Source organism: Acromyrmex echinatior, chromosome 17, assembly GCF_024713525.1.
Source record: "Acromyrmex echinatior isolate Ae372 chromosome 17, ASM2471352v2, whole genome shotgun sequence".
Taxonomy (NCBI): Eukaryota; Metazoa; Arthropoda; class Insecta; order Hymenoptera; family Formicidae; genus Acromyrmex; species Acromyrmex echinatior.
In genome coordinates, this window is record NC_141868.1 from 4,024,855 (window position 1) to 4,037,047 (window position 12,193).

Sequence of the window (12,193 nt, forward strand, 5' to 3'; positions counted from 1 at the left end):
CGGCACCCTGGCAGGGCCGAGGGCGAAGATATCGGAGGGAAACGCCAGGAAGGGCGAGAGAGCGAGATCAGCGAAAGAGACCAAGAGAGGGAAAGAGAGAGCCGTAGCAGGGTGTAGGAAGGGAGAGAGGCAAGTACACTGTACAGGAAAGAGGGTGTCGGGACAGAAATAGACGTCGGTGCTGCCGAGCTCTCGTCTCGCGTGCATAAGCCTCGTGAGTGCCGAGCACAACCTTCGAAAACGAAGCGATGCACGACAAGGATGCACGTGAAACTCACTTAAGTATCGCGCCGTTCTTTTTTTCCCCCGGCTCGATTCCAGTTTTAGCGCGAACCGTGGAACGATAGAAAAGAAGGGATAGAAAAAAAATACCCGGCTGCGATATCGCTAGAACTGTCTCCTGATCCTCGTAGATGAACAACGCGAGTCGCCGCGCCGGCAGAGATTTGACCTATCCGTTAGCTTCGAGACTTTCGAATGAGGGAGGAACTGGGAGGAACTTCATGTTGACGAAAATGTGAAACTACGTCTCTCGTGCCCAAGGAACACGCCAGGTTGGGAAAAGGTCAAAATGAATTTATTTTGATGTTATGAAAGTCAAAAACGATGACTCTTACAAAATTTGACAGTTTATTGTTGTCAAGAATAAAAATGAAATCATTTCGATTTTTTGTTGGACCATTCCTTGGTATACAAAATCACGACAAGAGAAATAAGAAGCAAGGCTCGTTCAAATTTTTACACATTTCTATCTATAAATTTTCGTTTAAAAAAAGGAGCAGTACAATAATTTAAATATAAAGCGACAGAATTTAATCCTCCGGACGTCAAAGTCTGTACAGTAAGTCCAGTACAGTAAAATCCGTTTAATTTATATTAATCAATAAGACACTAATTAATTTCGAAGAACGAAAATAACTTATGTAAAAAGAATTATCACCAAACATATTTAGTAAGAATGAATACTAGATACAATCAACACAAACAAAATGACATAACTCGTATAAAAAAGAATAAATACCAGACTCTGATAATAAAAAAATTTCAGATGTGACAAAAAATTTAATTGATATTTTTAACAAGGAATTTATAATTAAATGTCCAATCCAATGGACTCATCGTCAGCTCCGAAGGATTAATTTAAATAGAAGGAAAACAGGGAAGCTGACATTTAATGCAAATTAAACTAAAAAACAGCACAAAGAAAAGACACTAAATAAACGAGCTATGATAAATCAATAGATTATGCAACACTTGATTACAAAGCTACATTTTTAGTTGTTTCTGAACAACAAAATTGTACGAGCGTATCACATAAATCGTCGAGCATTCGTTCGATATGTTACAAATGCGGAAATCGAAGAGGGAAAGCAAAGCTGCAGACGAGAAATATTCGTGGGGCAAGAGTTGTTACATCAACGAGGAAGATGGTGCGAGTTGCCTGATTAGAGCGACTCGTCGAGGGGCTATCGCGGTTAGAGTTTCCGAGAAAAAGGGACGCAGGCTCGTTGATATGGGGACGCAACACACACTTCGCCGCAGCCAGACATGCCTAGGATACTGCAGTCCATGACGTTCCTATCGCGCGCTGCGGACATCCTGGATGCTGCGCATTCGGGTTGCAGCGGCCTCCCATATAACGCGTGTCGTTAACCTTACGCGTTGCGTTGGAAGACAACCGATAAGCGCCCGACCGCGTTTCATCCGCTCCTCGTTTATCCCTTTCGTATTTATATTTCTGTCGTAAAAAGAACGAGACTCATCCCTTTTAATTTAATAAAGAGAGTATCGAGTAAGAAATCTTCAAGATTAAAAACGTTCAATTTGAAAGATGAACGATAAAGTTTTGGGAGACCTGTCACGAAATCATATTTTAACATATTATTGTAATTCTTTGGTAGATGCTAGAAATTTTAATGAGCCTTCTTGGTACCAAAATGCTCAAAAATTTATTTCTTTAAAAAATAATTAATTTTGAAAGAAAATGTATTAACAGATATTAAAATATTCAAGATTTGGTTTTTATACTGGAAGAAAAAAATAGTTGCAGTTTTTATAACTTAATTGTAGTTTATAGTCATTTTTTATGCAATTATATATTTTTCACAAACCTGGATTTGTCCTTTTCAAATTAGTATTATTAACAAATATAAAAAGTATGAACTTTCAATTATCATATCCATAATTATTTTACCATGCCATTAATTATAGTTACAAACACTTTTCTATCAAACGTTTTATTATTAATTGCACAATTTAAAAGACTTTATCGTTCCTGCTGAAAATCAGAGTTGTCACAGAAAATAAATTTTCAAATTCTTTATCTTTTCCAGATTTTGCAAGTGAAAATGGAAAATTTTCCATGAGTAATATAAAATATGTAAATTTTTACATTTAGACTCAAGAATTATAGGAAAAACTAGTCTATATTATTAAAAATAATGGAAAAAAAGCTTAGTACAATTTTGGGTGCAAATTCAAGCCAGCAAAAAATTAATTAGTTTTGGAAAAAAGAATGCAGTTATGACGAAAAAGAGGGATCGAATAAAAATGTTGAATAAAATATAAATTTTAATTATTTTATTAAAATCATTTAAAGTGCACAAGTTTTGAACGTATTTGACTATAAATGTCAGATATAATATTAAAAAAATTATAAAAATTATTTGGAATAGGAACAGTTTCAGAGAATTGTCAACAAATTTCGAAATTCCAGACTTTTTTACATTTTCCCCAGACTTTTCCCGGTTTTCCCGGTTTTCCAGGTCTGTGACAACCCTGAAAATTAATAGTCTACAGCAACAAACATTATTATATAATACAAAGGATTCAACATCGTTTTATAACATTTCAAGAAAGCAGTTATTATCTTTCCGTGAGACAACTTCGAAGTACAGGGACCCTCTCGAAAAGCCACGATAAGCAATGTCAGTCCGCTTGACTGGCAGACGAGGAGCATCTGTCTTTCCGTTCCCAAGTCCGCGGGGCAATTCCTGGCCGTTCTAGTTCTAGAACAACCGAATCCGTCGTCGGTCGTCACGGGATTCGTGCGATCGTGCGCACCGGTAACGCGCGATCGGGGATGAACGTGACGATGGGAGAAGAGCACAATGATGGGCGAGACGAGAGGGAGGACGGAGGCGAGGCGAGGCGATTTCTTGCTGGAGAGACGACGAGACGCGGTCGCCACGGGCCGCCTCCTCTCTGGGTAACACGGTACCAGCAACGAAGGAGCTAACGGTGTTCTGCCCTCGATAGCCGCCATTGTGAAACTACATATTATGACAGAGGATCCGTCGCGTGTACCGCTTCACCACGACACACTTACGGCGTGCAGCCTTACGTCGCGTCTCGTCGCCTCGGCCTCACGATCGCTTCCTCTTCTTCTCGCATCCCTGCGCCCCTTTCCCCACGGATGCATTTGCGCATCCTTCTATTCACCGTGCAACAATTTACCATCGGAAATCGCCCGCCCCCGCATCCGACCTATTCCCCTCACTTTCTACGGTGCAGCGTCTCGGGTCTTGCGAACCGCTAATGGCGAACGAGGGTGTCAAATCGACCGCGCGATAATCGCGAGGTCATTTTGCCGATGGAATGAACGAAAAATTCCGCCCCAGCGTTCTCCGTCTCTCAAAGTGTATTATGTTTATGTATTCAGGTAGACGATCGGTCTTCCGCGACTTTGTGACGGTTCACGTAGATACATCGCATGTTCATAATATATGAGTTTATTAATGTTGTAAATTATACATAGAAGTAGTTTCTTAATTTTCCAGAAAAATAAATCGAGAAAAAGAAATTTTTTCCATTTTTTTACCAAGAAATATTCTTCTAATAAGTTCTTTTTCACTTACATTTGAATTTAATAATAGAATGTTGCTTTAAATTATTTTAGATTATTTTATACAATCCAATATTTGTACTACCAAATGTATTAGGTGTTGGAATTAATTCGTAGCGTTTTACAAGTGATGGGAAGTACTTTCATTAATGTATTTTTTAATGCTCATGTGAAATAAATAACATTCTTTCATTAAAAAACGCTACGAATTAATTCCAACACCTAATATATTTTGTGATAAAGTACAAAATACTAGTATTTTTTGTTATACTTCTAAATACTTGTAATATTCTTATAAAAAAAAGTACTTGTTTATAAATTTTCTTCTTTATACATATATATTTTTGTTTATATTTTTTTTATAATAACACACAGTTTTGCGATGTACATACGTATGTAAACAAAGTTATATTACATGTATGTTTTTTTTTATTATTTAATATGCAATGTCTTTGAAGTTATGAGAGAGAGAGAGAGAGAGAGAGAGAAATTTATTTGTGAATTAAAAAAAATTTTTATAGATAATTATAACAGGGAACTTTATTCGTAAATGATTTACTTATTCGAATTCTTAAAAGTAAAAAAAATTAATAATTTAATGTGAAATCATTGATGTAAAGGATAATAAGAATAAAATTATCTCAAAAGAAAAGAAGTCTGGAAAAATATGGTAAGGAAAAAAAACCGAAAAAAAAAACTGTTTTTCTCCCGATTCCGAATTTATTCGGACTAAGAATACTACATAGAACTAAGAAATCAGAATTATTAAAGCTTATGATCTTGTATATATAACAGCAATTCGATTGTACGCTGCAGTGCACTAATGTATACATATAAAAGCCATCATACACAAATTGACGTAAAGCTGAGTGTTTAATATAAATATAAAAACGAGTTAAACAGTGAAATCCTCAATATTTTACAACGCTGTTAAGCAATAAATAAAAATAACATAATAATAATAATAACATAATAATAATAATATATTAATAAATTAAATAACATAAATATGTATTTTATACATAATTCAAAATATTTACAGTTCACTTTTACATTCAGATTAAATCAGTATTCAACAGCTTTAATATGAATCAGTGCGCACTAGTGCATCCAACCGAATTCGCTATTAGAAAGCTCGATTATCGAAACAGTTAAAAATGTAGCCTTGTAATCGAATCTTGCAATCTATTTTTTATTTTAATTTAATTTATTAATGTGCACCGAACAGCTCTTAACCGGGTATACATATTCCTTTCGCGATTAGTTTAAATTCTATCGTTTTACGTTTGAATTATCATGCTTTTTTTTAATTTATAAAAATTTTAAATAATAACAAATTAAGAGTATATAAAAGGTAAGCTCGGAAATTGATGCGCAAATACAAAAACGAAATTAAAAATACAGAAACTTTAAGAATGTGTGGCTAAAGATGATTGATCTATTATATTATCTATTGATTATTTATTGTCCTAAATTAGACTAGACATTGTTGCTTCCTTTTGTATAAGATTTTATAATCTCGATCTCATATCAATAATTTTTTAATACATTTTCATGGACAAAATAGAAAGTTAAGGAGATAAAACGTTATCATTCTACTCATAAAAATATATCTAATTTTAGATTGATTGTTTACTACTTATGCAAATCATAAATATGAAAGTTCCACAGCACAATTCATCATTCTTATTCTCCCTAACTAAAAATAAAATTAGCCTGATTAATTATCTTGATTTCATATAAATAAGTTTTCAAATGAATTCAACACTTAATAAATAAAATAGAAAATACATAAGTTTCCAAATGAATTTAACTATGAATAAAATAGAAAATAAATAAGTTTTCAAATGAATTTAACTATTTTATGAATAAAATAGAAAATGCATAAAACGATAAATTTTCCTTTTTCAAAGCATACATAATTTCGCACCAAAATTCGCAATCAAAATTTGCACGCGTGGTGATCTTATAAAAGTTCCATGGCGCAGTTCATCATCCTTAAAGAAAAATAAAACCGATTAATTATGAAGCGGAGAAGTTGTGTGATTAATAATGGATTTATCGATATGGAATCCGATGATCCGATTTGCGCGATTATTTTCGTCCAACATTCTGCAATCGCAACGACACGACGTTCTTTTATATGCAAATAGCGCGGAACATCAACTGTACCGAGAACGTGCATCGCCGAGCGACGCAATCACATGTGCACTGTTTGTCGATCGTTATCTTCGTCCGCGCTGTCTCGATGCGATACGTATCGAGAATTTCGCAACAAAGAACGACGATCTATCGCGAAACAACGCTGATGATTCAACAATGATTGCGCAAAAAAAAGTGATGCAAAGCAAACCGCAGACCTTTCTTCAGAATCGCGTCATTTTTAATTTTAATCACCAATGATCGATTCACCTTCAACGTTAAACGTGTAAAACAACAATCTGAGAATTATCTTGTGTAAATACTTCATAAACTGCAGTCGCAAATATTGTTATGTCGATTAAATATTATTAACGTGGTTTTTTTTTTAATTATGTAAGGGACGTTTTTGAAATCCCAACATTATATCTTTGCTTCCTTTGTTCTCTTTGATGATTTATTAGATAAAGATTGATAATATTCTATACATTCTTTAGATTAGTTTAGATTAAGATAAATGCAACAATTTTTTATTATGAAACAATATAATGTAATAATAATACGTACAAAGCATTTATTGTCTAAGACTTTTAGAAAAAACTTCTCTCACACACTGAAAAATGAAATCTCATTGTTATAGGCTTTCTACAATTAAGTTAAGTCTTAAGTTAAGTCTTAAGTCATAAGAAATTGATCAATCGTCGATTATTCTTTTCACATTCGACTGTGATTAGGCAATTTCTTACGGCTTAAAATTTAAAATTTAAAGTTTAGATAGAAAAAAACTCATTAAGATTGAAAATCATTCTTTTTCAAGGCTGATTCAGATTTTAAGAAACCACTTCAAAGAATTTAGAGAACACGTTTAGCCAATTCATAAGATTGAGATGTAAACACTCACGCAAATAATGAAGAGTTAAGGGAATTATGATTGTATTACTACACGTCCTTGGAAAAATTTACTTTTAATGAAGTTGAAGTTTTCAAAGTAATTAAGAGTTTACTTAAAAATTTTGAGATAATTAAATGTATGTAAAAGGTTAGGCCAAAATAATCTAATAAAATTTTTAAAATTTTTCAAGGATGATTTAAATGTAATTGACGTTAATTTCTTTCAGTTGTTTTTAAGTAAATTTTAAAGTTATTTAAAAAAAAGTTTAAGGTATCCAAATTTACCTTTATTTTTTTAGGCTTTCTCAACAGTAAATTTTAAGTATTCTAAATAAATTTTTTAAATTTTCTAAAGTAAATTTTTCCCAGGGCGAAAAAAACGGTTTTGCTGAAGCATCTTTCAAAATTTAGCTGGATACAGATTTAAAAATAATTTTATTGGATTATCAAAATATAATTATGCACTTAAATGTTGATGACAACGCTACGAAAAGTTTTAACATTTTAGTAACCAATTTAATCGTCTTACATGATTAATTTGATCGTTCAAACAAAGTTATTTTCAGATCTGTATCGACTGTGCCTAGTTAAATTTTTAGATATTTCAACAAAACCGTCTTTCCGTGTAAGAGTAATAATACAAGAGTAAAATTTTCAAAGGTATCTGAAATAAAAGGCCTGAATAAAAAAGTGCGACGTAACGTGCGTGCTATCTTGGTTTTGCGACACGATTCCGAGACCGGAAGAGCACTTAATTGTCCCGTTTTACTCTCTCGCGGTGTCGAATCCAAGTTAGAAAAAAAAACATTTCCCGTTATGCCGCGCACACAGTATGGAAACGCGTAACGCGAGACGAAGAAAGGTAACGTACACCCGCAGATTACTTTGCATCTCGTAACAGAGACAAATTCCCTCGCACAATACGCGAACCCCGAGGCCCCCGACGATCAAAGGATCCGTGCAAAGGATACAAAGAGGAGAAGGTCCCCGAACATGATCGAGACGAACAATGATCGAGGGACGCAGGAAATCGGTGAACGCGAGTGAGTCTGCTGGATCTTCTTTTTTTTTTTAGGGCAACTCCCGTTTGAAGTTTATTATTGGAGGGAAGAAGGGCGTACCGTTTGAAAAAAACGATCGAGATTTCCCCGATCGACCTCGATCGATTGTACGCCGAAATCCTTCTGTGGCCGTTGCACTCCTAATGCAACGGATCTTGAGATCTTCGAGAACATATGGGTCACGATTTGAACGGAAATCTTTTGCTCGCAATACGAGTACGACGAAAATAATCGCTCTTATAGAGGGAACTTTAATCAATATTCGTGAATTCAGCGGATCCGGACATCTTCTTCAACTGCGTTTCGAAAAATTGTTTATAATAAATGTTTACAGAATCTTGACATGATTTACATGATTTTGAGCAATCCTATTCTTCATATTTTAACTTAGAAAATGAAAAAAAATCGTTTAATTATGTTAACTTGAAGAAAAATATACTTAATAAAATTTACTAAATCTTAATACATATTTCTTTGAACGGTATTAAATAAACATTTATTTACAGTAACTATTTACTCAATAAAAATGATAATTAAATCAAATTAATAGTTTATGTATCAAATAAATATATGTTTACATTCAGTAAACATTTACTTAGAACTATTCAATCAAACAAACATTTATTAAAATTTAGTATTATTTTTCAGTGTGTGTATATATACATATATACAATACAATATATCAGTGATATATATCAGTTAAGGAAATTTAAGAGAAAGTAGTAATTAATTTAATTGAAAGAAATAATCCCATTTTCGTATTTTGATGACAATAATGCAAATGTTTTCAAATATAATACATTTTTCAGTTTTATATAGACTATTCGGTTGTCGGATTTGAAACGCAAACTGTGAAGGTGAAATATTAATATTTCAAGTTACATTGATCGTCAATCTATTAATGATGCATAATAAGCATCTTAAAAGCTGCAGAAAACTTATTGCGAAAAGATGTTTATCAGTATCGTTAATAAATCGACGATCAATCTAATTTGAGATATTAATATTTTAGCAGTTCAGTTTGAGATTGCATTTCAAATCCGATAAATCTGCATGCAGTATATAAAACTGAAAAATATATTTGCAAAAATTTGCAAATGTCAAAATTTGTGAATGTCATTACGATCGAAAATAAAATTTATTTCTCTCGGGATCTATTTTCTATTTATATCTAAAGTGATTAATTACTTATTGTCTATTAAAAGCATTACAGACAACAAACTAAATAATACAGTAATAAGTGATTGATTAAAAATAAATATAATTAATCATTATCTGTCAGTATTAAATTGGATTTCTGTAAAGGCAATGAAACTAATCCTACAACGACCTATTTCTACATGAATGAACAACGTGGACTTTTATATACAATATTTTCCACTAAAAGTTAGAATTATAAGATTGATAAGATATTGAAAGAATTAATTAAGACTATTTACATATGAAAAATTCAGTTCGAACTAAAACTTCACGAGACAATTGTGTCGTTTGAAATTTTTCCAATCAAACAATCTAATACGATAATCAATCTTCCCATTGAGATGGGCAACGCAAGTTTATTCATAGACGGATAAACTTGCAAGGAAACAATTTGCATTCGAGTAACACAATTAGCGGAGAATACAGAGAGAGCTCGTAAAAGAGTTATTGAAATGAAATTTAATCTATGTTGAGCATTCGGGGAGAGAATTAAAGCTAAATACGACAAATATCCGGGGCCCCGATGTAGCCGATAAATTAGCGCAAATTCGAGAACAGCGAATTAATTGGTCGGTCGTTGGCCGAGGAGGAAATACGCGGCGGCCGGTAATTAGATTGCGCCGCTAGCATTTCGTCGGAAATGAGATTATCTCGTAACGAAGAATAAATCAGCAGATTGCCCGTACGCAAATAGCCCGGCGAGCCGCGGAGATGGGTCATACAGCTGCAGATTATTAAGTTTTATCTTCGCACACAATAGCATTAGAGCGGGCACCGAGTTCGACGTCGGGCGAAAAAGAGAGAAGGAGAGAATAGAGAGGCAGAGAATATGCGCCACCTCCGCCACCTCCGCCACCTCCTCGGCGCGCGCTATTTCAATGCGGAAAAATATCAATAAGATAGGTAATTAATCCTTTATTACTTCATGGCGTGTCTAGAATATTACCGAAGAAAATTTACTAAAGTTACTTTGGATATACTTTTAATAAATATTTCTTTAAATACAAACGAAATTAAAATTAATAAATCGATATTTATTCCATAAAAAATTATACTTTAATCAAATTAAATAAATATATGTTTACATTTTGTGAATATTTAAAGTTAGTATTATTTGAAGAAATATTTATTAAAATTTAGTAATTTTTTTGCAGTGCAAATTGTGCCTCAATTTTATATAAATTTGCTAAATGCTGTTTGTACACATTATTATATTTAATTACTTTTTTTCGTGTAAGTTCGTCAGTTTTAAGAAGTCCAGTACCGTAGATGCACGTAAATAATAACTGATGCGTGTTACGTAATAAACGACCTCGAACTCGAATGTATTATACACGTGCTCCGTTGGCCTACTTTTCGATCCCGAAAGCTCCACTTCGTCGACTTATCCCGTTTGCCAGAACCGTTGTGGATCTCGAGAACGAACCTCTTGCCGATGAGCAAGATGAAAAGAATTCGCTACTCGACAGAACACGTTTCGAGAGCTCGTTAGATGCAACACATCTAATGTCTGTCATTTGAATTACTTATGTCATTTATTCCAATTTTTCTATAGAAAAACGAGGGGCTTAATCTCCGTTAGAGATCTAGAAATTTGTTAGTTTTATCTACATCTTATATCTGTATATTTCTTTCAACATTTATGCATATATCATACTTTAGTTAGTTACTGCTTAAAAATCAATAAGTTAAGTAAAGACAATGACCTATTTTCACATAAATGGGCAATCTAAATTATTATATATTTTTTATCAAAAGTCAAAAGTATAAGATTGGCATGAAGAATTAATTAATTGAAGAATTAATTTAAACTATTTAATTATTTAAAACATGTAAAAAATTCAAATGTAACTGAAACTTGCTCTATCGATCATGAAAAACAAATTCTAATTTTATTTCTCAAAGTCCATCAAAAATAGCATTTGTGTCGCTCTCGTCGTTCTTAAAGTTATCAAAGAAATCATAATATTTTTACAAGAGAGACATTTGGAATTGTATCGTTTTTGTAAATAAAAAAGAGAGCCTTTTACAGAGTATATTTAGAATTAAAACAATTTTGGTGAATGAAGTTTGAAAAAGAAATTATTTTATTTTAAATTTAGCAGTTCTAATAAAATAAAATGTTGGTGATATTTTGAGTTATGTCACTTCTGATGAAATATTCCGAACTTGTTATTGTACAATTTTGTTATTGTGAGGAAATAACCGTTATCGTAGATAACAAAATCGACACAACTAAAAAAAGAATAGTATTTTCAAGACTAAAACGAAAATAATCAAAATGACAGCATTTGAGCATTGCATATTTCTAAACTTTTTACCAATTATTTGATTAGTCAAATATTTCCTATCAAGTTAAAAATAATTCCCTTTTTCTAAAAAGAATCTTCATTTTTTTTTAGTTGCATCACTTTTGAGGTAAAGAAATGATATGTTCCTTTACTTCAGAATCACATTTAGAAGTGAAAGAGATGTATTAAATTATTCATCCATTTTATTTATAAATATATAACCTTACACATGTAAAGCCATAATATTTATAAGTAACCGAATGAATAATTTAATACAATCTCATCGCTTCTAAATATAAACGTACGTACTTTCGTTTTATTTAATTTTCATTATCGTTTACTTCAACTTCATCGCGAGTTTCATGAATGGCACTACAACAAAAGATAAGTGTATGACTCGAGAGCTTGTTTTAGTTCATCGTTCAATGTGATTCGCGATAAGACACGACGCACTTCTTTACACACACACACACACACACACACATGCACCTCGCATCGCTGCCACTCTGCAGGAAAAGCGCGATAAAAGCCACCGAGTATTTCCGGTGTCGCAAAATGTCGCCGATTAGCGCGATTAAACGAGGCGTACGAGACGCGTGTATCGATAAGCGACATTGTCGGTGAAAAATAAACGATAAATTCCCACGAGACGACTTTATCGTTTATAACGAGCCTTTTATCCCGACGAATCTTACGCAAAGTCGCTGTTCATTGAACGCCGACTTTCATTCGTTATGAAAGACGCAAAATTATTGTTATTAATGTTA

At 32.9% G+C, this 12,193-nt stretch overlaps 1 protein-coding gene and 1 long non-coding RNA gene across 2 annotated transcripts in view; one reads left to right on the forward strand and one right to left on the reverse strand.

The window, feature by feature from the left end:
- Positions 1 to 12,193, reverse strand: part of LOC105151824 (uncharacterized) — a 156,317-nt gene that overhangs the window by 141,269 nt on the left and 2,855 nt on the right. The window lies entirely within an intron of this gene.
- LOC105151817 (uncharacterized) overlaps positions 1 to 12,193 on the forward strand; it is a 101,445-nt gene that overhangs the window by 34,646 nt on the left and 54,606 nt on the right. The gene's annotated exons all lie outside the window — the stretch shown is intronic.